General features: G+C 37.5%; 1 long non-coding RNA gene across 2 annotated transcripts; it reads right to left on the reverse strand.

Moving 5' to 3' along the window:
- Nucleotides 1-458: 458 nt before the first annotated feature.
- Nucleotides 459-12,014, reverse strand: LOC126875164 (uncharacterized). Of its 2 annotated transcripts, none has more exons than XR_007695590.1 (3): nt 11,827-12,014; nt 9,863-10,306; nt 459-9,410 (listed from the first exon to the last, which is right to left on the reverse strand). It is a non-coding gene; the product is annotated as an uncharacterized LOC126875164 (long non-coding RNA). The 2 variants fall into 2 exon arrangements; XR_007695443.1 differs by having other exon boundaries at nt 459-9,006; nt 9,105-10,306.
- Nucleotides 12,015-24,465: the final 12,451 nt, after the last annotated feature.

The following is a 24,465-nucleotide window of genomic DNA, read 5'->3' on the forward strand; positions in this document are numbered from 1 at the left end:
TTCTTTGAGACGCAAGCTGTTATACAGGTGGTCTAACCATTAATAACTCAATCCACTTTTATATTAAATGCACTGACTATTGTATACTTAATATTATACATACCCATATAGATATAATCAGAATTTAAAAAAAAAAAAAATAGCACACATTATTCAATTTAGGGAATTCGAGGATTTCAATCGAGAATTAAAGATTCAAAAACTCAATTCAGAATTATAGGATTTCGATAAAAATGAGAATTACGTCTCACATTAGCTTTTTACCTTTAGGTTGAAAAAGATCGCGTATCAACTTAATCAATGACTTAACGTTTGATTAATATGTATACTATAGTGAAAATCGTGTTACTTTACTTATCGCATTGAATAAATTTTGATATCAAATCTGAAAATAAATTTAAATAATTATAGAAAGAAAATTAATATATCAAAAATTTCACTTATTCCTCTAAAAGATTTTAGTATTGACCAGCTAAATTATCAATCCATTATATTTGAGTGACAAGTTTAAATTGCACGAAAATTCAGTGTTTTCCAACGCTTCTATTTTTATCTCCGCCGGTCTTTTTCTGTTTCATTTTTGTATTTAGAACGGTCCTTGCACGATGGCACACAGAAAAGCGTCATCGAATTTATTAGCAACCAGTCACGTGCGGCGAATGCGTCTATTTATCATACGACGTTATCAGCGCAGCTGCTGCGCCCTGCTATCATCAGAATACCCAAACGCGCGGCAGTCGTAGACTTTTTGGGCGTGACCTCCTGAATTCCATGAATTTCATTGCGACGAACTTCGTACTTGCTGCCCGATAAATGCGTATCTGCGTCACCTCGCTCGTAAAACTTTTCACTCTCACTTTCGACCTTTTGCTTAATTATCACGATACTGATCCTCGTTACCATTTTATGACGCACTTCATCGTCGTCAACGATGCAACCGTACACACGAATTTTCTACGGAGAAAATATGCCGACGTTCCAAGCCCTTTCAAAGAAAATTGCTCATTTATGACAATATTTCTGGCTATGTCGAAGCAATGTGAATGGAACGCTTAATATCGTGATAAATTACATTTTTATTTTAATAATATATCGCGTGGTTGCGCTGTTGTAAGAAATTACAGTGATAATAAGCGTAATAAATTCAGTACATTTTACTTAGATTTGCAGAGGGATCATTCTTGGTTGGTTTTCGTTTGGATTGTGAATTTTCAGCAACGCATAATCCCCATGACGATATTGTATCTTCTTTCCATAACCAATATTTCAATGATTGAAACACGCAGCTTAATTATCTCCAATTGTCTCCAAATAAAATTGTAAACGTACACGATAACCTGACGACAGAAATCTTTCAAATCAATGCAAATGTCTTATGATTCGTTTCGTTATTAAAATAAAGTTTCTCGACGGAATCATTAACATAGCTACCAACATCGGCTCAAAGACCCGCCTTGTGCCCTGAAGCGCAAGTGACCAACTTATTACCTTGCAATCTGCTTTTTGAACGAAATGAAGTTCGTGAAACGAATCATTAATATAACTCCCAAAACCAGTTCAAGAGCCATCCCTTGCCCCCAGACACAAACATTCACGGAACGTATCCTAATAAAAGAAACTTCTTCGCATTTAGTAAAACGTGTCTCAAAAAATGCGTACATACGTCAAAACGTCGAACAGCCGCTCACTTGCTTATTGGAGAACTGGTCTTGGAACAACGAACGCATTCCGAGGCAGGCTTTTTATTTTCCAATCGAATCTCATCTTCCTTTACTTTTCTTCGACCCGGCGCAAACGCATCCTCTCGACTTGTTTATCCGTTTCTCGCCGCGCGTTTCTCGTTTCGTTTCGCGAAAACCGGTACGGATTTACGAATGGCCGAACGAGGCTGGCGTGCAATTGCTAACCGTCGTGCCAGAGCACCGATGATCGTCCGCCACGAATAATAATCGGAAATCGACGGTAACCAAGCCAGACGATCGTGGTATATTCTGACACGGGGTCGTATCGTGTCGGTGGTGGGTATTACGACTGATTGTGAGCACAATGCTGGTAATATCTCGTGATTTAGTGGCGGGTGCGGCTAGATAGCCAACACCGACGTGTTCCATTACCCGCGAGCTTCGAGCCCTCCTTGCTCCGACACCTCTTTATTTTCCATCTGCTCTTTCTTTTCCTCTTTCACGTTTCCTCCAGGAGGATACGGCATCGCGAGATACTCGTCATAAAACGAAACTGTCCAGCGACAGTGTCCCGTAAATATGCGATTCAACGCATCGTGGATTCATTGGGAATCGTGCACCCTGCCCTTTGCCATTGTCGACCTTGACGATCCGCCGATACATTCTTAAGCTTACGACTCGATGAAATTGCTCGCCGTGCGTGTTTTCTGTGGAATCTTCTTAAATAGACGAAGGATGATCGATTCTCGATAAAAGGCTGCTAGGAGAGATGGTCCGTGAAAATGGTAATTTTTTGGCTGATAAAGTTGCGGAAAATTGTGAGTTGTAAGGGCAGGCTGTTGCGTTAGATAGGATCTAGGTGTACGTAGTTTCTCTAGGACCTCGGATCTGAAGTCTTATCTTGAAAGATTCTGGATAATCAAATAACGTATATGCAATAAAAAAGTAATCATGTACTTATGGTACAGATGGGATTTTCTACTGGGATTTTTTTATTAACAATGGAAGTAAGATTTGAAAGTCTCTTATTAGATTTTCTTAGTTATTTTAATCTTTTTATCGTACTTTGAGAGGCAAAGAATCTCTTAATTCTCCCCTAATAGAGTTATTATATTTTATAATGTAATTTCTATATAAAGATACCTACTCTCAATAACTTTCCTTATTATTATATTCGAGCTTCAATTTTAAGTATTGATTCGCATGGTGAACATTTAATATTTCTGTTGAATTACATATCGTATCGTATATTTGCAAATCTTATTTTAAATCTTTATGATTTTAATTCATTCACCTCTGAATTATTTTTCAATCTCGTCTTCCTTTTATCATCTTCCAATAGTATTATGTACATAATACATATGTATAAAATCGACAAATATATTAGTTCCAATAGAAGAGAAATATTTGATCTCTATTTACAGCAGAATTTCATTTATCTGAACCCATCAGGGAATAAACAATTCATACAACTGTAGTTCATATAATAGGAGCTAACCAATTGTGTCCCCTACCTGTGATTTCTCGTTCAAATAATATGAGTCGAGATGAATAATAGGAGTTCAGATGAATGGATTCAATGTATAGGAGTTTAGTTAATTCAGCACTAATTTGCTCATTTTAATAAATGAAGTCCCAGTAGGTTTCCGCAGGAAAACAAAATCTTCATTTTACAATATAAAACTACATTTACAAATCATCGAACAAATTGATTTTTACAAATTGAAAGAAAACTTAATTTTCTAAAAATCTCTTGATTTTATTCAGAATATTTAAGCAATGTTTGATTAATTTTTCTCATTTTTGTTTCTATTAATCTCGATACAATTGATCGGTTTGACTTGTATTCTAAAACTTTCACTTTCTTAAATTACTGTATGTTTGTTGGTAATTTCTTCGCAGATAGAAACATTAAACAGATGGAAGCACTAAAATAAAATAAGGCAACTAAAATTCGCGAAGTTGTTGCCACAGATTTATCAGCGGATTCGCGATGTCTGCGAGTTTATCAAGATCCGACTACTCTCTCTTTCCTCGGTGTTTTTATCGCGTCGGCCAGGTGCTCTTGGGCCGCGCGTGGGTGTTGACGGAATTTTCGGTAGCACGTGCACGCGTGCAGTCTGCCGCGTACACGCGGAGTAGCTACCGTATGCGACATAAATAACTTTCGATAAGCCCCGCAGGACAGGCTTTCGCTACCAATCTTGCTCGTGTTCTACAGAAACGCGCAGGTATTGGCGAAATATTTCGTCGATGCCGGACATCTGTCCACCTTCGTGTGAAAAACTGACTTTAGAAAATGCTACGTACATATGTGACAAGAAAAGTTAGATAATATAGAAATTGAGAAAATTAGATAAAGTTTTGTATGCAAGTAGAATAATTCATCCGTGAAATAAATTTATTGTTTGTCATTGTCATAATAAGCCAATAATGAGCCAAAATCAGAAAAATATTCTTCTATATCATCTGCTCAATAACAAGTAAAAAAGAAAAATTCATGGTTAAAGCTAATATTCCAATATACACTGCTTGTATTAATCGTATAAAAGTTGTTGTATCCATTCGTGGCCTGCTTCGAACGAGAATCGAGCAATCAAAGCGTTTTCATTCCGATTCCATGGCCACAACAGCGACTTTACTTTCGTGCTTCACGTTGCATCAACCCGTTGTTCCGCCTACGCGGCAGAGTAATTTGCACGTACGCTGGCTGCTCGCCGATACGACCACTGAATACAAGCGATGCCCTATTTGCAAATGTCAAATTGTCCATACGCATTACCGCCCCGTCTACGCTACGTGCCGAAGTGTCTCCGCGAGGTAGCCAGCGCGCGAGCTTCTTTGCATGTAATTATCGGTCGAACATCGAATTCTCTGGCTGACTCGAACGAAAACGTCTCCTCTACGCGTAGTTACGTAACCATTGAAACGGAATCGCTCGCCTGGGTGGCAAAGGGAATACACGCTCTCGCATAATGTGTACAACGTTGCTACTTTGCTTGGTCATCGAAGCTTGTAAAGAGAATTGTTAGGCAATGGAATATTGGAATACACAGCGAATTTTTAGAAGTTGGACATCGAAATTCGATTAGGATTTGAGTAGCGATTTACGGAGAGAAAATGGATAGTCTTTTGAAGTAACTTTCTGAGAAATCATAAGAAAAAAGTTTGAAAATTAATAGAATTTCTTAAGTTTGTCAACGAAGTAAATCAATTTCCAAATTTTAAATCCTTATCGTAAATATTTTCCTTTACCTACGAGTAAAATTTTTAATTTTTTAATTAGAAAAAATAACTAATGATGAAATATGATATATTTATTATAACCTTAGTTGTGAATTGTGGAGATGTAAAATAAGCGAAATTATTGAGCAAAAATATTTAAGATAATCGTATAACTGTGCCTGTATATGTCGCGATTGTGAACGTCAAATGATTGATTGAAATATCTATAAAAGAACCTTGTATTATATTACATGTAATTTTACTGTGTTATGCAGAAAAGTTGTTTTAACCCAACTCGCATGTTTGCCTTGTTATCTTGAATCTTATATGGAGTCTTAAGAAAAGCGAAGATTTATTATAAACTCGAGATAACAAAACATTAAGCGTATACCGCTTTCTAATAGGTTACTGTCCTATAACAATATCAAAGAAACTTTATCTGTCATTTGGTTTGAAATTATTTCATGATCAAACCATAAATAAAATTTAAATATCACTGTGAAAGGCACAGAATCAATTTACACGTCAAGGTATACCACCAACAATCTCTTCATGAGAATTTATTAACACTTGAGTCAAAAACGACAAGAGATCCGTGACAGGGTTAACAGAAGATTCAACGTTCACTCCTAACCAGCCATACCACGTTACAAGCTTCATTAATACCACGAACAAACACCCACATCCGGCTAGCGCTAAGAAATCTTGAACAAGACACGACGTTGACGTAGATAAGGAGAATACCACGTCGAAATCGTGTCGCTGCAGGGAAAGTCAATCTCTGGTTTATTCTTAATCGGGACAAGGGTTGTGCCTATTCATGTAGTTTCTAACACGTCGTTAATGATGACATATTAATGGCTCGTTAATGCCACAGCGTATCGATTTTCGTTTCGTATGGTTGTTTCGTAAATGTCAGTTATCGCGCGCATTCCAGCGCTTTCTTGTTTCTTAACGAGAGGCTCATTAACATAGCGAACGTATACGAAGAGGGATAACTCGTTTCACGATTTTAAACGTTGTAAACGTCACGTTCACGTACTGCTGATCGTGCATGTAGTTTGTTTTGATATTGGCCATCAGGAGTTTGATAATTTCGTCGAATAATGAGCTGAACCGGCTGACCAGGTAACGAGTGGTTCGTTAACGGTGAAATGTTAATCACTCATTACCTGATCCGCTGATCACTTGCTAAGCCTTTCGGTACATTGTACGCGTTGCTTTCTCTGCGTTGTTGATGCTAAATTGAACGTTTAGTCGTTTTGCTTGACATTTTATTGATAATGTCGTGCCACCGCGCGTTATATCCTCTATGGTGTTAATTAAATTCGTCGTAGGTGGTTGGACATTTTCAAAAGTTTACAGAGAATTGAATTATTCTAAGAAGTGTATCTTTTTGGGTTGAATACTGGAATTAGCGAAGTGGTCAAAATGTCCAATTCGTTATTTTCGATAGAAATTTGGAAAATTTTTAGCTGTGTATTTGTGTGAATTTGTGAGAACTTTTATAAAATATAAACGAGTGTTTTTCTCATTGCAATATATATTTTTCCATATTCTCTACATCTTCGTTTCTTTCGAACAAATTTTATACGTGTTACGGTATTAAATAATGCGATTAATATTGTTGTTTTGTCATACTTCACGTAACGCCATGTTTATATGATATCATGATTTAATTTGTAACATTACAATACATTCACGTTCGTATTAAAATTCTTCACGATATGGGTTGCGGAGATGGATGCGAGTATGCACAAACGGCTATATTTTTGTCCTGATATGTGTTTCGAATACCATAGGATTTTTTTTATTGTGTAACAAGGTTGAAATATGAAAATTCGAGGATTGCAATAGAGTTAAAATACAGCTTATTTTAATGTATAAATATGAGTTGAAAAAGGACATTTTCTAGCCTTATCGGCATACGCCTACGAGCTGGTTATGAAGAAAATACATACAGGCATTTCCATATTGCAATTTGTACATGGATGTCAATTGCATACGAAGTATGCAATGCTTGTAAAACAATTCGACATAAATTGAAAATCTTCTTATACTGAAATGTCAAATTTGCATTGAAAAGGAACAAACGAATATTCAACAATTTGCTTACAAGATATCATTATAAATCGTATGCTCGTTTGAAGTCAAAAAAGACATTAATTGTATAAGTGACACAGGAGCCGAGCTGTTCCACTTCGTTCAAGTTAAAACATCCATATTTAATTAGATGAGGTTCCTGAAAATTTGTACACAGGCAAAGTCCTTTGTTCGTAAAGATCTTTCTTTCAGCTCAAAAGTGTTTTGATAAGAATCGATGGTCTATACGTATCAGTCATTAGACACACGGTTGGTGACACCTATGATGGATACGTTAATTACGAACATGTATATTTTCTTCATTTCTGAGAAACTAAACACTAGCCACGCATTCTGATGCAAAAGATACGAAATTTTCAAGAGATATCGCTCTGTTTGTTTTTCAAATAGCTCATAAGTATCAATAAATATCGCAAACAAAGGCTATATGCAATTTATTCTTAGCAATAATAATCTTCTTGTAATAAACTATCAAAATGATTAACGTACGTATACTAGCAAACACGACCTAATAAAGAACAAATTAAGAACCACACAATTCCGTGATAAATTCATTCCCATAGAAACCCGTACGAAAGACAGAATGTCCACTCGACACTGGCCCGACATGCGCTAATTGACCATATTATGGAAAACAGCCGCGGGTCAAGTAGCCGCGTGACCCCTGATGTCATCGCCGCGAGTTGCACCGAGACCGACACACGCGAGGTTCAGGAAAGTAGTCTTTGTTGAGGCCTGCTCAATTCTCGAACCCTTGCATCACGTTTGTTTACACGAAGAAAAGCTTAGCCAACCGCGCGAGAAGTGACGCATAGACGATCATAAAGTTGAATTTAACAGGCCATGAATGCAGGAGGTCTAGCGAGAGTAGATGCTAGGCGACGCGTGTGTTGTCAATTGTGGCGCGAGAAAAACCTATTCAACGTACCACACGTAGCTACTGGAAAAGTTTCTACGAACGATAGATCAAGTCAGGCAGCGGCTCGGTTTCACCGTGACAATTTATTCGATGGTTTCGTGGAAACGCTAACGATTCACGATCGCAGCGCGAGATTCGTATCTCGTGGAACAGGTACGCGAAACGAGTGAAAGAAACGGAGCATTACGCGATGGTTCTTGAATTTCCCACTCGAGGCAAGACCCTGGGGTTGCAGAAACGAGAGTGGCGCCGGGGCGCCGATGCCTCTGTGTAGATCATACAGAGGTTCGAGCTAGGCCAGCAATTTATCATCGTTGACGCGCGCTGGACGGACTCGTCGGGCCCGTTCAAGACTGGCTTTTGATGTCGACAGACAGTCGCGACGCTGCCGAACTGCTCGTGCCTCTAGATGGCTGCTCGTACAAGCAACCGTTCTGATAAGAATGTTTGCAGAAAAGCTGACCGACTATCGTCGCTCGTGATTTATTACGATTACGCCTAGCTAGTTGTGCACGAGCCAGCCTACCATATAGCTTAGGTCAGAAGTTGCTATCTTCTCTTTGTTGACGAACTATTCGACCATCAACGTCGTGAAGTCTTCGACGTCATGCGATGTAACATTGACGCGAGAAGCTTGAAACTCTGCCTCAACGGGTCTTGCGATCCTCTTGAGTCCTCTCTCACTTTTCTCTGTTCTTCTCTAACTACTTTTCTCAATATGTTTCTCTCGGTTAGTCGTCATCGTCTTCTTGCTGGGAGGGAGCTGTGTGTAGCGGGCAGCGTCGAGCATCATTCATCACTCGACACTTTTTGGTATAGCTGACAAGTTCTCAGAATATTGGCGCAATTATATTAAACATAAATCAGTTATAACAAGCCTACGTGGCTGCAATGAGCAGCGTACTATTGATGTGCACTGAGACTTACTTCAACGTTATATCGTTGTATCTTCTTCTGATTGCTTTTTGAGATTCGTTTATTTCTACTTGGTCGTTTCAGTGTCGTCTTCATTTTTTCCGAATATGTGTCGCCAGTTTCTGGAGTGTTTGTAGATATGCTTTATGCGAGTTGATAGACCTAAGTATGAGTACGTAGATTGCTGCGTGAAGAGACCTTGGTAATAGCGCATTGCATGCTACGATTAATAAGTGCGACAGGTGTAAGTAAATACTTACATGTTGTATAAAACATGTTCAGAGTATGAATATGTGTTTTTCAGTTATTTAGAGATTTAGGAATTGATACTATTTGTGAAATTTCACGAGTTGCTAAACTAATAAATTCCTTTGCATAATAACAACAAAGTGGACAACAAAACAAGTTTTAGAAATATATTTTAATAATTACATGTCAGAAGATTATCCTAGTAATTGATCTTATCTTCGTCTATTCAGCTTTACTTGTGACTTGCAAAATTATAAAACTGTGAAGAAAACAAAAGTCTACAATCTATAACCTGTATATGCTCCTTGTATACGTTCCTAGAAAAAATGAGAATTATTAAAGTAGCTCATTCAGAGGGATTAAAATTATCATCAAATTAAGAAAATTGATGATACTGAATAGTTAGCTTATAAAGTTTTCCATGTTTGCTTCTGCATTCTTTAAACCTCTCGAACGTCATAGATGATAATTAATAATATTAATAATTAATACATTACTACATTAGAAGACACTGATAATAGTTCTCGTACTTTTCCTCAAACTATTAAATGTTACTATAATATTATAGACAATTTAAGTTAATTTATCCATTTTCCTGATATACAGTGGTTCCTGTATACTTTCCCTTACGCATTCTCTAAACCTCTGCTATCATAGCCGCTTATCGTAACACTTACCTACCTAATCCCCCAACTTTCATCGCTAAATTCTCGAACTTTCTCACTCGTATCCCCCAATCTCAAACTTGCTAACACTGCAACCAACTTACCAGCCAATTTCTCTGGGCAATCTGCCATAGTCGCTTTCTACCACACACCTCGTCATTGTCCTTCTATATCGAACCAAGTGGGCAGTATCCCATTCAAGCCTTACGGCACGATTCGTCCCCGATCACAGCCGCGACACGATACCCACGACCATCCGTTTCCAGGCAAATAACAAATTGTACGGCGGGGAAAAGCGGCGACCAGGTTTCGGAGAGTCTATTTCGTGTCCCAGTAAGGCCAGGTCGATTAGTGGCGGCGATAAGACGAGCCCCTTATTAGGAGAAACTCGTAGAGATGTTCTCGCTGAGCTGTTCTCATCCCCCTGACTCCACTTTGGTTCTCTTCTCTCCGTCCTCCGTTCTTGGACAGAACTTTTGTGTTCTTCCTCCCTTCGCTCTGTCTCTGTGTTCGTCTTGTTTCGATCGTTTCTCTTCCTCCCACGAGCGCTAAGACCGAATGAAAATGTATGAGAGCGATATCTATGGAACGGAGAAGAGGGCCAGAAGGGAAGCAGATGAGATACGATCCTGTTCTCCCTTTCTCTCTACCTTCTCGCGGTGCATCACGCGTATAATGCACACGTGTAGCAACTGCAGATGGCCGGGAACCAGCGAGAAAAAGGGAGAAGGGAGCACAGCGAAATAGGCAGGAAGAGGATGGAGCGGAGAGGAAAAGATCACGAGGGAGGGAGACAGTTTTGTTTTCAACAGACTGTATGTACGGAGTACCGTGTACGTGTGTCCGAGGCTGAGGAAGCTACCTACGCCCTGAACCGAGCACGGCGCCGCGTCGTTTCTGCACCTGACCAGCTAACCGACGATAAATTTCTGCGCAAGAAAGAGCGCTGCCTTTAAAGGGCGCTGTCCAACCCTCATCGCACCACTACAATGTTGCTCACTGAAGATAGTCTCGCAGCGTTATGATCGAAGGTGGCGATGGGACAAGGGACGATTTGTTCTTGGGAATAGAGATTAATTCTTTGGTGATTTAGTTTTGGATTGTCAATAGTTTGACAAACGAAGACAATTAGAAGATTTTGACTTATTTTTAGGATTTTTATGAGAACCTACGTGATTCATATAAGTCTAGATATTTACACAGATTCGGCTGATAAATTCGAAGAAATAAATTTAGGGCGTTTCAAAAATTTTAAGTACTCTGGCGACTAGAGAGAAGCAGCGATAGAAGATATCATAATTTAAGTAGTACTTTCGTGGAGGATATGTAGGTCAGGATAACATAAGGATCACGAAATAAGAATAGCTGTAATTACGAGCCGAGTAAGTCAACGTCGTACTATACAGACAACGGAAATGTTCAAAATACATTATGGAACGAAACAAAGAAAAGGCAGGAGACGGGACGGTGCGTTTTGCCAGCTGCCTGCTAGTGGATTCATCACTAAAGGCTTCCTAACAGCTCCATATCTTAAACGTTAAGATAGTGAAGAGCCTACCTACATTAAGAGATATATTCGTAGGAAAGAGATCATTAGTCAGAACATTCAAGAATTTTGTATTTAATGTACGTTCCTTTAATTACGAATATGCAAGAATGACTTTACACGGTCACGTATAAATTAAAACTAATAATTATTATAAAGTGGCTATGTAAAGTATTTAAACATATTTTTATTTTCCGATAAAGCGTCTTTTTATGAAATTCTATATATCTTATTTCCATAGTATCACATTTTTGCGGTTACATTGAAAAATTACCGTTTTCGAAAGTGGGTCCTAAGAATTAGTCCTAAAGAACTCCCAGACTGTTGCTCGATAAATATAAGAATCGTTAATGACATAAAAATAAAATATAACATAGAATGAATTTTTCGACTAGGATATTCACAAATTAACCAGAATCTTATCTACAAATAATATCTATAATTCTGTACATATCTCTTAGAAAATATCCACTGTTCAAATTTTCAAATTTGTTTTATAAAAGTAACCTCTAAACTTCTAACCTCTAAACATCATTTCTTTTCTCAAAGATTCACCATAGATTTTTCAGTGGCGCCGCGAAGAAAAACCGGGGATGTTCGAGACGGCCAAGCAAAATCACAGCCCGCGGCGCGCTAACGCGACGGCGTTATTAATCGCGCAATAAGTGGTGTAATCTAAACCATTACCGTGGCGTAATTATGCGCATAAATCGCGGTGCACTGGTAACGGTGCTAGCAAGCTATATAGCGAGCATGGACACACATGCGCGCGCATCCAACGCGCCATAATAGCTTGCAATGATGTTGCCCGCCCTGGTTAGTTATTTATTTGACATTATTCATCGTAAAGTTAATTGGCTCTGGAAATCGCAAGAACGAATATAGAAAACAGGTATTATGAAAATTCTGCGGAAGGTCCGGTTAAACGCGTCTTGGTATGTAACAAGATAATAAACTAATGAATTATGACATATTGGGAGTAGAACTATGTACTTAGGTTAAGGTATATTTATTTTTAATATATAATAATTTAATTTAATATATTACAATGTGTCGTATCGATAATACAAGAATGGAAGGATTCTTCTTTCTTAAAATTAGAGTCAGATAACGAAATTTGTTGGACATTTGTGTATTGGATATTTCGTGTTTACATGTAGTTTAGACAGAACATTGCTCAGTTTGTTGAGTAAATATCACTTTTACTCTCAATATTTCATATAAGTAAAATATTTTGTTAGAAATTTCTTCAGAAGCAAAACATTGGATCGTTTGGAAAGTTTGTAGTGAAATCGAAGAATAATTACAAGGCAGTGCGTTTATGTAAGGTTAGAATTTTATTGAATAATGTGCTGAATATTTATTTCGTTCACATTCTTTTGCCATTTATCGGCTAGATTCGCCAACTATTTTTATAAATATTCTTTATAGTTTGTAACACGATATTATTTCAAGTAGCTTTTGCAAATCTCTGTAAAACGTGTGGAGTTTGTAATCGTTTAAATAGTTTTATAAAAAGTGGAATAAATGATAATCAGACAATTCTCTCGTGAATTAAATGAATAAGATTGAACATTTCAATAGAGATTTACGAATCTTTTCTGGTTGTTCATAAGTAAGATGGAACGTTATTTCTTTCAAAAACTACTTTTCTTTGATCTATCAATTTTGCATCTTTTTCTTCGGTTGCTGCATTTAATTTCCAGCAATATAAGAACACCTTTTGCTCAATTCATCATTTCATTATTTAACGAAAATTCAAATATAACTCTTTCTGAATCCTACCAAATATACAGTAGAAATATATATCGATTGAAACACAATAATTTTTTTAAAAATGATATTAAAAATTGAATAATTTAATCACCACAGCGAAATGAACAATCCACAGACCTTCAAGCTCGTGAAGTAACGCATCGAATCCCTTTTGTTGTGATGTTCTCGCTCTTCGGTCAGCTTCCTGAATTTATTCTGCGTGTTTGGCCTATCTATTAAGCATCTTGTAATGGCTCTATTCGTGAAGAGGTGATCGTTCGACGAAGGGAAATCAAGATAATAGAATGGAGAAGAAAGAAGGAAGTTACACGCGTTTCTAGTACAAGATCGTATCTGGTTGGCCGAGAGATTCTGACCCGTCTATTAGTTGAATATATCACGGTCGCTTCTATAGCTATTAATGGGGATTCAATTTATCGGTTGGCAAAGGTTAATCCGCGATTCTTTCGTTGAAATATTCGCGACACCGGCGCCTCGTTAGGTGAAGCTTGGCGGATGAATAACGTTTCTTGATCGCGGCTAGATCGTCTCGATTAACGCCATGGAATTTTATTGTGTTGGAGGATGTGGGTAGACAGGATAGAAGTTTGGATATACAGTCAGTCGCAAAAGTCTATGATACACTCCTTAAATTTGGAATATAACAAAAACGCTAGACCTAGTAATATTTTGGTACCAAATTTTGTATTAGTCCTGTTACATTCTTTGAATCATTTTCAACTCAATCGTATTTTTTCCACTGTTAAAAAGTTTCCTAAGCTCGCAAATAAAGTGGAAGAATTCTTATTAATATGTACATTTTTATATCTCAATTTTATGTCATTGAAACGACAGTGAGATTGGCGTACAGGGCTACTTGAAATTAGATATATATTTAAAGATTAACGCAATGTATTATACATACTTGAAAAAAGAAGTAAAAAAAGTATAAAATAAAATTTCACAAAAGTGTACGTAAGCCTGTTATATCTCCATGAAATTATAAACGAGCTGGATTTTAACATTATATGTAACATCTTATTAGACATTGATAGACTCAAATGTTTTATAATCTCTGCTGTAACTTCGTTCGAAGATTCCTGTGATTTAAATGTTTTAGATTTTGTGAATTCATTCTTAAAATACATTAACATAAATCATTCCGTACTGTATTTAAATGTACAGGATTCCGTGACAAGTCGAATGTACGTAGACTTTTTTGACTGATCGTAAGCGAATGTTCAGGAGAGAATGTCTAGAGTTATTATTATTATATTATTACGTAATAACGTAATTCTTAAATTTGTGAAAAGAGTGGGGAAAAGTAGATTGGTCGTGTTAGACGGGAATTTTTAATAAAGTAAACACGGTACATTCTGTTACTTAAACGAACAGTACACGTTCACTGGCTGGATCGTTACTCCATTCTGTACACGATTTCGTTGTTAAACGAATTTTCATCTCCGCCAGTTCGATGTACGCGGTGTTGGCAAACCAGGTAAATGTCTATGAAACAGCAAAAACGTGATTGCATTTACGGTTCCCCGATGGAACGTTTGCGTTTTAGTCAAATAATAGCGCGGCTGTCGGGTGAATTCTGTATCGAAGGGATGTTGCAATTGTTTGTAATGTTTCTCCTAGCTAATGGTACCCTATCTTGTTTGCACGGTGTTGCATTACATTATCGTACGTTCAGGAGGAATTGCGGCGCACGTCAATCATCCTTCAACGGTGCCTGGTATTAATTTCTCAGCTTAACTGCATGATAGGTTAACAACGAGCGACACATCGCGCTACAACATTTATTTCTGCTAGGGCCCACGCATTCCTTTTGCTTATACACGTTTATTGTATACCTGTAACTTACGTACAGTTATGCACGCAAGATAGTAATGTTTAACTAAACGAAGCAATTCAGCATTTGTATTTTTGATGAATAGTCGATGGCGCGAATGTGTAACTAGATATAGTATAGAGCATAGTTATTCTCGAGTGTGAAATTTGGAAGAAATCGCCGTTTAAGTAAAGTATTCGACTTTTGTTTAATATAGCAGATGTCTCTTCAAATGAATTAGATTCACTTGTGTTTTCGATGCTCACTTGATAGTATCAATGAGTAAATACAGCAGATTTATTCTTGAGTGTTAAATATTGAAAGGAATTGACATTTAAATCTTGCAAAAAATATTTGATATTTATTTATTTATCTGTTGCTTTGGGATGTTTCTCCAAACGAATTAACTTTATTTATGTTTTCGACGCATCATTGATGGTATTTATCAATTTATCATTATGTTCATACAACACAGTTGTTCTTGAATGTTAAATTTTGAAAAAGATTATCACTTAAGTAAGATAATTGTCAGTTTTATGATCATTTCTGTGACATAATTGTAGACCGATACTTTGTTACGAAATCAAAACGCTTTTTTGTGCCAAAACGCTAAACAAGATATAAGATACATGTGAAAGTAGAATATACAGAATCTATTCCTCGGTTCTGTTAATAAAGATATGAACTCACGGAAATATCTCGTCTATCAATCGCCATTAAAAATTTCTGTTGCCATTCATTTCTCAATCTCATTCCATTCTCACGTTAACGCTGAATGAATTGTCGAAGAAAAAAAGTAGCAAGCAATGTCTCAGCAAGAAGAAATCGCTGTGACGTAGCAGGAACGGGGTGACTAGGCGAAGAATGTTACAGAATACCATGTGCTTACACAGAGGGCTATCGTATGTGCTGAGACTGGTCGGTTTTTACGCAGTCCGATGTCGGAATCTCGAGGACGCTCGCGCGTGTTTACACGGCCCCTGAATGCGCTTCTATATGCGGTTTTAGACACCCCGATAAGAGCGCGAACGGCGTATCGACTATCGAGCCGCGCGTTGCAAAACACCTGGATGTTGCAATACACCTTCGTCGTAATGCCGTTGCCTGGCCTCCGCTCCGTGCTCTCGGTACAAACACGAGCGTGAACTCGCGCGCTTGTGTGGCCGTGACGAGTGTGTTGCATCGTTGCAGCATGCGGGCGTGCAAACAGTCGAAGATAAATAGACAAACACCAACGCGGTTCGTTGTTTCCGAGAAAAATTGCCGTGTGCCACAAAATATTTACGAAATTCTACACTCCGCTCGGATGATACGAGAACGATAAGGCGGCTAACAAGAAAAGAAAAGAAACTGTGCTTGTACGTAAAAAGGCTTTTACGAGCTTAACATAATAGCCACTTACTATAAAATGTTTTAGTGCGTTGAAAGTGTCTGTATTCGGTACAGTTGAGTTTCAGATTTGACTAGTTAGTAGTTAGTGGTGAAGGTTTAGCATCTACACATGGTTAGTATCTATACAAGTTTCTAAATTACTCGCCACTCGATTAAATCGCTGAATATCTCCGATATTATCTGTAAGAGGATGTTAGTACTTGTTGTTTGTGGTGGGAAGGTTGAATAGAGGAAGAGATGCAAGTTGTCGATTTATACTAATGGTTGGTAATAGGATCGTCTTCTGTGATGAATTTGTATCCCTTGTAGTCTAACCCCAAGTGATTCCGTACTCGATAAGCTATTTTCCAAAGGTATTCATAATTTGAACGTGTTTTTATATTTTCGTAACTAATGACGTATCTACGTTGACGTATTTCGATTAAATTAAATACAAAGTAAAAGAATATATTTTATACGACAAAATAAAAAAGGCAGAATAAAATAGTGGTCGAGTTTAGTTGAGTAGAATTAAGGAGACGACACGCTTATCTTGGTTACTGACTGAGGTGGTCACATTTATAAGTCGTTCGGCTACATCTACTGATTAAAAACCGAGCCAACGAATTAATTGCTCCTTTTTTACTTTAAAGAGAACAATTTCTTGGTACGCCTTTGTGTTGCACTACTAGGCAATTTCTTAGCCACCTGTAAGTTTGACAAGGCGAAGAAGATCGTGAAAGAGAATGATTTCTTAAAACTAACAATGTACCTTTCATTCTTCGGATTCTATGAATCTATGTATATGTTTCAAAGAAATTATAGTAGTTATATATTAGAGAAGATTCTAGTATTCAATTTTGATGATTCCTCTAAAACGATATAATAACTTCCGACATTAATAATATTACAAAGATTGATCTGTTTGATTATTATGATGCATGTATGTTGAAATGTATACGAATAGTTATGAATTTAGAATTCAAGGTTTTTGGGAGAAGTAACCACGATTCGTTGTATCTTTGAGTTCTGCGTGGGAACAAAAGTTCTGAGAAATTTAGACGGTCGTACGTGTGCCGTGTTTCTTTTTGGGAATTTACGTGTACTTGGAATTCTGTATTTGAAATATTATTTCCCAGTCAGGCAAATATTGACGTTGACGATTCAACGTTGACTATGAAAATCTTATCTCGAAGACGTAGTAAAAATATATTTTTTGACCAATTCTTTTTCAAAAATTTACAAAGTCTATAATATCTCTTCAGTTATGAAAAAGCAATAAGAAGAAAAATATTTATGGAATTTGAAATTCGAATGGTTAATAATTCAGAAATAGTTAAAACGGTATTTTAATGACTCGGTTTTACATTTATCGTGTGACATACTCATCGTTAAACAAAAGTTACACGTATTACAATTAGTATTGTAAGCGAATTTTCATAGTTGCAATGCAACTTCGACGTGGTGGATAGTCGGGTTCGGAAAGCCGATCGCGAAACCCTGTTATTCCTGCTTTGCAATGGCTCGAACGAGTTTATCGCGATACACGATGCTCGTTTGGTTACCGGGGTATCTCGGTGTATCGACATCGATAGATCTCGATAGAGAAAGGAGGATCAGGAATTGGTTACTGCAACAACCATTGTTGATTTCGGTAAAGGGATTGACGTATCAACATCGTTTATCGTCGGCTTGCACTAATCTCACTAAAATCCCATGTTGTGTCTGCTTCGTTTATTCAACATGTTAAATGTTACTTTTAACAGATGTTATTTAGATAAATATCTAAAGTGATAAATATAAAGGAGATTTGAAAGAGTATGGATATTTGAGTTTCTCAGAGATCAAATTAATCAATTCTACTTGTACGCTTTGCAATTTCATTACTCGGACATACGATTAATGTTCAATCTCGCAAGAAACGGATGACACTTCCACAAATTCATTTATCATAAGAAGATAGCATAGATCATATAGAAAAAAATGTTTATAACGTCATTATTTTTTTATCTTTAAACTGAGAGAATCGACCAATGTCAGTGTCTGCCGTACGACTGATTTAATTATTGTTTTTGATGTAGTGACCATCTTAATTTATTTTAATTTTATCACGAACTCTTTATGTAGTTATTGCATCTTAATTTTATTTCATTTTTAAAATATGAGAAACTAGAATATCTAAATATATGATGAATATCATCTAACAATTGCGATGATTCTTTCGTTTGCAACAGCAACAATTGCAATAATTGCATGTAAATAAAAAATTGCAAACTTCGTACGATTCCGATCGTCATACTCCAAATTTACAAACCAGTTATTGTAAACTCTAATACGCTGGTCCAAGTTTCTTCGTCCTTTCCAAAAATTTTCTACCACCGACTCGTTATTATCGTCTGATCCTCACGAGCACCCTCCACATTCGAAACCAAAAATTTCAATTCCTTCGCCTCGAAAGACGCATACATCCCCTGCGGCTGTTGTTCACGACTTTTCGACAGCTCGTAGGTACCAAGCTAATACCAGGAAATTACCGCTTGTCAACGCTTACCGCCGACACGCGTGACGCGGATCTTCCAATTTTCACGCTGCAACCCGATACCAGGCTGCGGACTGCTCGTTTCCCCCGAATCCTCCTCTTCGTGAACGCCTATCTACCACGCAAGCATGCACAGGCCCATCTTTCTTTCTTTTTTCCCTGTTTTATCTTTTTTTTTTCGTGAAAACAGCTTCACCCTGCCGGGTCTAAGGCAGATTGTTCGTCCCGTTAGGTCCCATCCGCGAGGCAAAAGCAATCAGTTATCTCTGGCCGTGAACTTTCCACCTACCGAGGTTGCAGGAAGCGTATCCAGGTTGATCGTTACGGTCGTCGTCGAGGCACCACGGGTCATCTCGATTGCAGGGGATAATCGAGCCTCGAGGAGCCTGAATGAAGCTTCTTCTTCGTCCTCTTCTTCTTCTTCTTCTTCTTCTTCTTCTTCTTCTTCTTCTTCTTCATTCTGCCCCTCCTCCTCCTTTTCCTTTTGTTCACCTTTTTCTTTCGGTTGGTTCGCGAGTGTTTCGTTGTTGGCTAAAGCACCCTCGTTTGCTTGCCTCCCCGATGCGGATTTATCGGCGCTTCATAGAGACGTAAAATCACTGTCTGCTTTAATCTTGGCCTGGGCCGCGATCATCGGTCAGCCGACCAACGGCCCGCGCCTCCAAGATTATTGAATACTATGGTCGGTTATCGTCGGCCAGGATCATGCTTTACGGCTCGCGATACAGAAATCGCCGGTATCCACCGTTCGGGGGAAACTCGACGAGAAACCGTGCCAACGGATGCAATTAGGGGGACGATTATTGCATAGGTAGCCGCTGTTTAACCAACACCGGTCTTCCGCGGTTTATCGTTACGAGGAATTTAGTCACATCATTCGACTCCTTTACGTGCTTGTTGATACGAAGCTTGATGAAATTGTAGCTAATTTATTTCCGAAGATTGTAACTTTTTTTGTCACTTTTATCCGAGTCGCTTAGATGTCAAATTAATCATAAGTTGAAAAACTTGACGTGGCAAATGTTGTTTTATCAAAATTTATTTTAATATTTAGGGATGTTTATGTCATTTCATAATCGTAAAAAATTGTAGCTTTGAGGGTAAGTCATATTATTTCGAAGCGAATATGCCTATTTGCAGTATCAGTATGTTATTTCAGCTAACGAGAGAATCGAGTCTTGAGGATCAATTTGTGTAATGATCGTAACAAATAAAATCATTGTCGATATTTTTGTCTCTGGGTCTGTAATCAGGTTCGGTATATCTTTGGATATGTTTGAGTGGTAGCGTACATGTCTCTGTTCGTAATAGAATTGGATTCGTATGTAACTTTCAACACTTTTAAATGCAAAAAATTTGAAATATAAGAAAATTGCCCACTCGTACGATTTACACGAAATTCTACAGAAACTTGACTGTTCAACGTAATATCTTTTCATCTTCTGCAAAATTACTAATATTTAATTCCGTCAAAATTCGCAAAACACGAATCTCTTCTTCGACTCATTGCCCAGCTAATTCCCTCGATTATTCTCATTGACCGGCTACAATTTCACAAAACATCTATTGCTACCTTCGCTCATAATAGAAACAAATCATTGCTATTATGAGAAAAAAAAAATCATTACCATCTTCTTATTTCACAATTTGCCTCTGATCTTCATAATTTCACGCGAATTCGCAAAACATCAATGGTTTCCTCGACTCGTTTCCCACAAGAAGAAACGAACGCGTATGAACGTTCCCGTTCCAAGAACAAGGAAGATGGGATCCTTTGCCGGACAAATTGTCCTCGTCTGATGGAAGAAGTGAAACATCATTGTTCACCATCCAGAATGATGAACAGTAACGTACGTAGGTACGTCTGCCAGTTGCTTATTACATTTCCTTGACTCTCGTAAGCTCGACGCTCTCGTACAAGAGGCATTACTTTTCCTCGAGGACCTCTCTACTGAGGTTCGTCTTGTCCTCGTCGACCGATGACCCGGAAGCCTTTACCGCGCATACGTAGAACCTGGTGCGTGTCCATGTGCGAAGCTATTTTATTGCGCGCGCGACTCTATAATCTTGCTGTGAGTGCTGTGCGCGCACGACGACTTATTTCCAATGCCTATACTTACGTTTAATGTCTATATCTGCTCGCGAGACCGGTAGCTTAGTTAAGAGAACGAACAGGAATATAGCGGGTAGAGCCTCCGAGAATTTCTATTTTTATTTCTTTTTTTTCTTGCGTTTCTTTCTTATTCGCTGCCATGGAATTCTAAAATGTCAGTGGTTTTCGATAAGCTGTTAGCAGAATGTGGAGCGTCGATTTTCTACGGGGATTTATATATTTCTGAGACTGTGGATACTGGCAGAAATTTGTTGGATGCTAAGAACAAGCGTTCATCTGCTGTTGGTGTTTATCTTGAGCAATTGGTCTGTTCTTTCATCTTTTGGAGATGAAAAGTTTGAAGGGGATATATTGTATTCTTGTGTACGTGACCCTGTCAACTTGAAACTTCCTTTGAACAAATAATATTGAAAAAACAGCAATGCTTAAAGTAGGAAAAAAACGTTCTCAAAACGGAGAATTTCCAACATAAGCTTTTTTTTTACTGCAAATAATCCAATTTTCATTTTAAAATATAATCGTAACTTGAGCGCTTTGTTCTTTCATAGAATCATAAAAAATCCATCAGTTTTTGAAAAGATACTTCAACATACGATGACGAAAATGGAAGATACGTAGATGATAATTCATAGAAACTACTATTAATAAATAAGAAGAATCTTTTTCAACGGAGATATCTATTCCATTCTAACGAGCGAGAATATTATTCTTTTCGTATAATTTTCTCTTTGGAAGAATAATTTATTTTTTGCTTAAAAGATATAAAAGATCGGCCATAAACTTTTAAAGGCTGCTGCTTAGAAGCGGGCATTCTGTGTCAGGCGATTCCTTTTGCAGTAGTATTTCTCGGTTCGCTTTTACGTTTGCCACGGCTTGAAATTTATCGCATGACTGAGCACTAGGTGGGCTACAGTGGTTGATATTTCTTGCATTCGTATGCATTGTGCTTAACGAAGCTGGCTTCGCGATATGTCCGGCGATACTAGCTGATTGAAGTGACTTACGAACTTCCAGATGACCGGTTGCACTTGGGATATGCGCGGGCTACTATTCTTTGGATTTACGACGTGTGAATATGCGCGCTGGCTGCGAGGAATCGTTGCGACATTTGTGCGGTTGCGCATTCTAGATCCTAGATCCTTGCGGTATATCGTGTCGTACGATTTGAATAACACGTTTATGGTTAGCTTTTCCATGCTTAATCTCGCGGTACGCTTGAAAAATGATGATATTTTGTAATGGAATATTGAAATATTCTTTTATGACAGCGATTACTTATCGACGGTTATAATTGATTATTATTGAAAATTATAGTCATATAATGGAATATTCTCCTTTATTAGTATTCATAGTTTTAATGGCGCGCTTCTTGAAAGATGTTTTATAATTTAAAAAAAAAACGTTCTGCTATTAGATACGTCGAACAGGTTTGCGTATTATTGAATTGAAATATTTGAGGAATGTTTATTTAAACGATTTATCTTGTTTAGCAAGATGTTATTTTGAAATAATTACGAGTGAGTTTATTTGAACGAGAGAATGATTTTTCTTATAACGAATTAATCCATAATTTAGTTATCGAATGAAATAATTTTTTATTCTATTTCATATCTTGTTTTATTTATTTGATTTTAACATAAAATAACATTGTTTCCTCTAACTTATTGTTAAGATAAAAGTAACTTATTTATTGAAATGATGCGTTATTCTATACTCTTGTTTTCTACGTTTATTTCAAATGAAACGTATCGACGTTTGATATCAAATATAGTACTTACAGCAAAGTTTTCGTTTATATAATATTCTATTACTTCTTCTTTGTTTGAATTGTTGTATACCTCTTTCTAGCAGTTGATAGAAATTAATTAGTTTCCATGTTAGCTCGCAATTTAAGATATTTGTCAAAACGAACCACAAATTTTCGGCAATACCGAGAGAGCAGAAGGCGAGATTAAACGTCCTGTATAGTAATTCTTTGCATGCTTCCGTGGATCGTACGCTAAATTCGTGTGGGTCGAAGGCTTGGTGTGTGAGGTCCAACCACGGAGTATCAAAGGTATGGGCCACTTCACCAGGTGTGGAGAATGGCTCGCCTCGATGGCAATTATATCGGCAAATAAACCAGGAGGTGAATATACTGTGAGGTTGGCTGCGGGTTGCGCCATGAATAGACCACTGTATATAGATAATTCTAATCTCCGAAGTACCAAGCGGCAATTAAAGTGAAGAAACGGTTCTGTGCTCTTTAAATATTCACTTATTGTCTCTTCCCAAGTGGAAAACGACTAAACAATAGTATCAAATTTTTAACAACTAATGGAATTGTATTCTGTTATATGTATAAATTGTTCGAAGTATTATTATTATTTATAAATATATATATAGTATCAAATTTTTAACAACTAATAAAATTGTATTCTGTTATATGTATAAATTGTTCGAGGTATTTTATGTAAAGGAAGATTATATACTCGTATGGTCTGTATCGTGAACATTTTAAGTACATCTTTTCCAGTATCTCTTTCTATTAATTGTGAATAGTATCGTTCATATTGTACTCTCCTCGCGTTTATTATTATCCTGTACTTATAAAATCTAAATTTTCCAATAATTTAACAGCATTTCGACATATTTACAACTTTTGCCTGACCTGTGCTTATCCTGTGCCTCTATTGACGTCATTATATTTGAATATATTCCTCAATTACGAGAAATCTGATAAATCTTCGTTCGCCAGAAATCTGTTAAAATCTGCAATTAGTACAGTTCACCAAAAGAGAAGAAAATATTTGACGATACGTTAACATGTTGGATTTAATTGACGTTACCGGTGACCAGCATTAGACTTTACAATAACTCCAAAGGAGTCATCGGTTGACCGACAATGTTGGTATTAATCGAAGTATGTAACTTAAAGGAATCGTTATATTCCTCAGATTTTTAATGTTACGGTAGCAATATAGTGCTAACTAAATACAAAATTAAAATGGATAGTGATGTATCCTTCTGAAATAAAAGACAGCACACCTGGCAAACTATGAAGAATATCTGACACGAAATATACAAAATGTATGTACAGCGAATATATCAATAACTCGATGAAATACAATTTAAATACGATATTCGAAGCAATGTCCAAAACCAACGAATCTATACAGTGTATACGTTGTACATTCATGCGGAACACGTAAGTGGTATTGCCTGCGATACACCGACTCTTGAACGCTCCTCATCAAGCTGCTCGATTAAAGCGCAAACGCTGGCCGAAACCACTCCGTCGACTTCCCACGGCTGTTGACATGTTTTGTGTTCATTAGTCGGCACTCGAGAGAGTCGGTACACAGGCGGCGAGCAGAGTTCCGCAGTGCACGGCGTGAGAATAGCCGGTTCGAAACGATTGTCGTTGCGGTCTCTCTCGTCGCTCGCGAAACCTTCCTCTCCGCGATCGCAGAAATTTTATGGAGGCGAGTAAACCGCTCGTCAGAGAGTGGCAAAAGGGGACTCCTACCGTTCGAGCAACAGACTACGTGAGAAAAGAAACGAGTTGAG

The sequence above is a fragment of the Bombus huntii genome, chromosome 1, assembly GCF_024542735.1.
Source record: "Bombus huntii isolate Logan2020A chromosome 1, iyBomHunt1.1, whole genome shotgun sequence".
NCBI lineage: Eukaryota > Metazoa > Arthropoda > Insecta > Hymenoptera > Apidae > Bombus > Bombus huntii.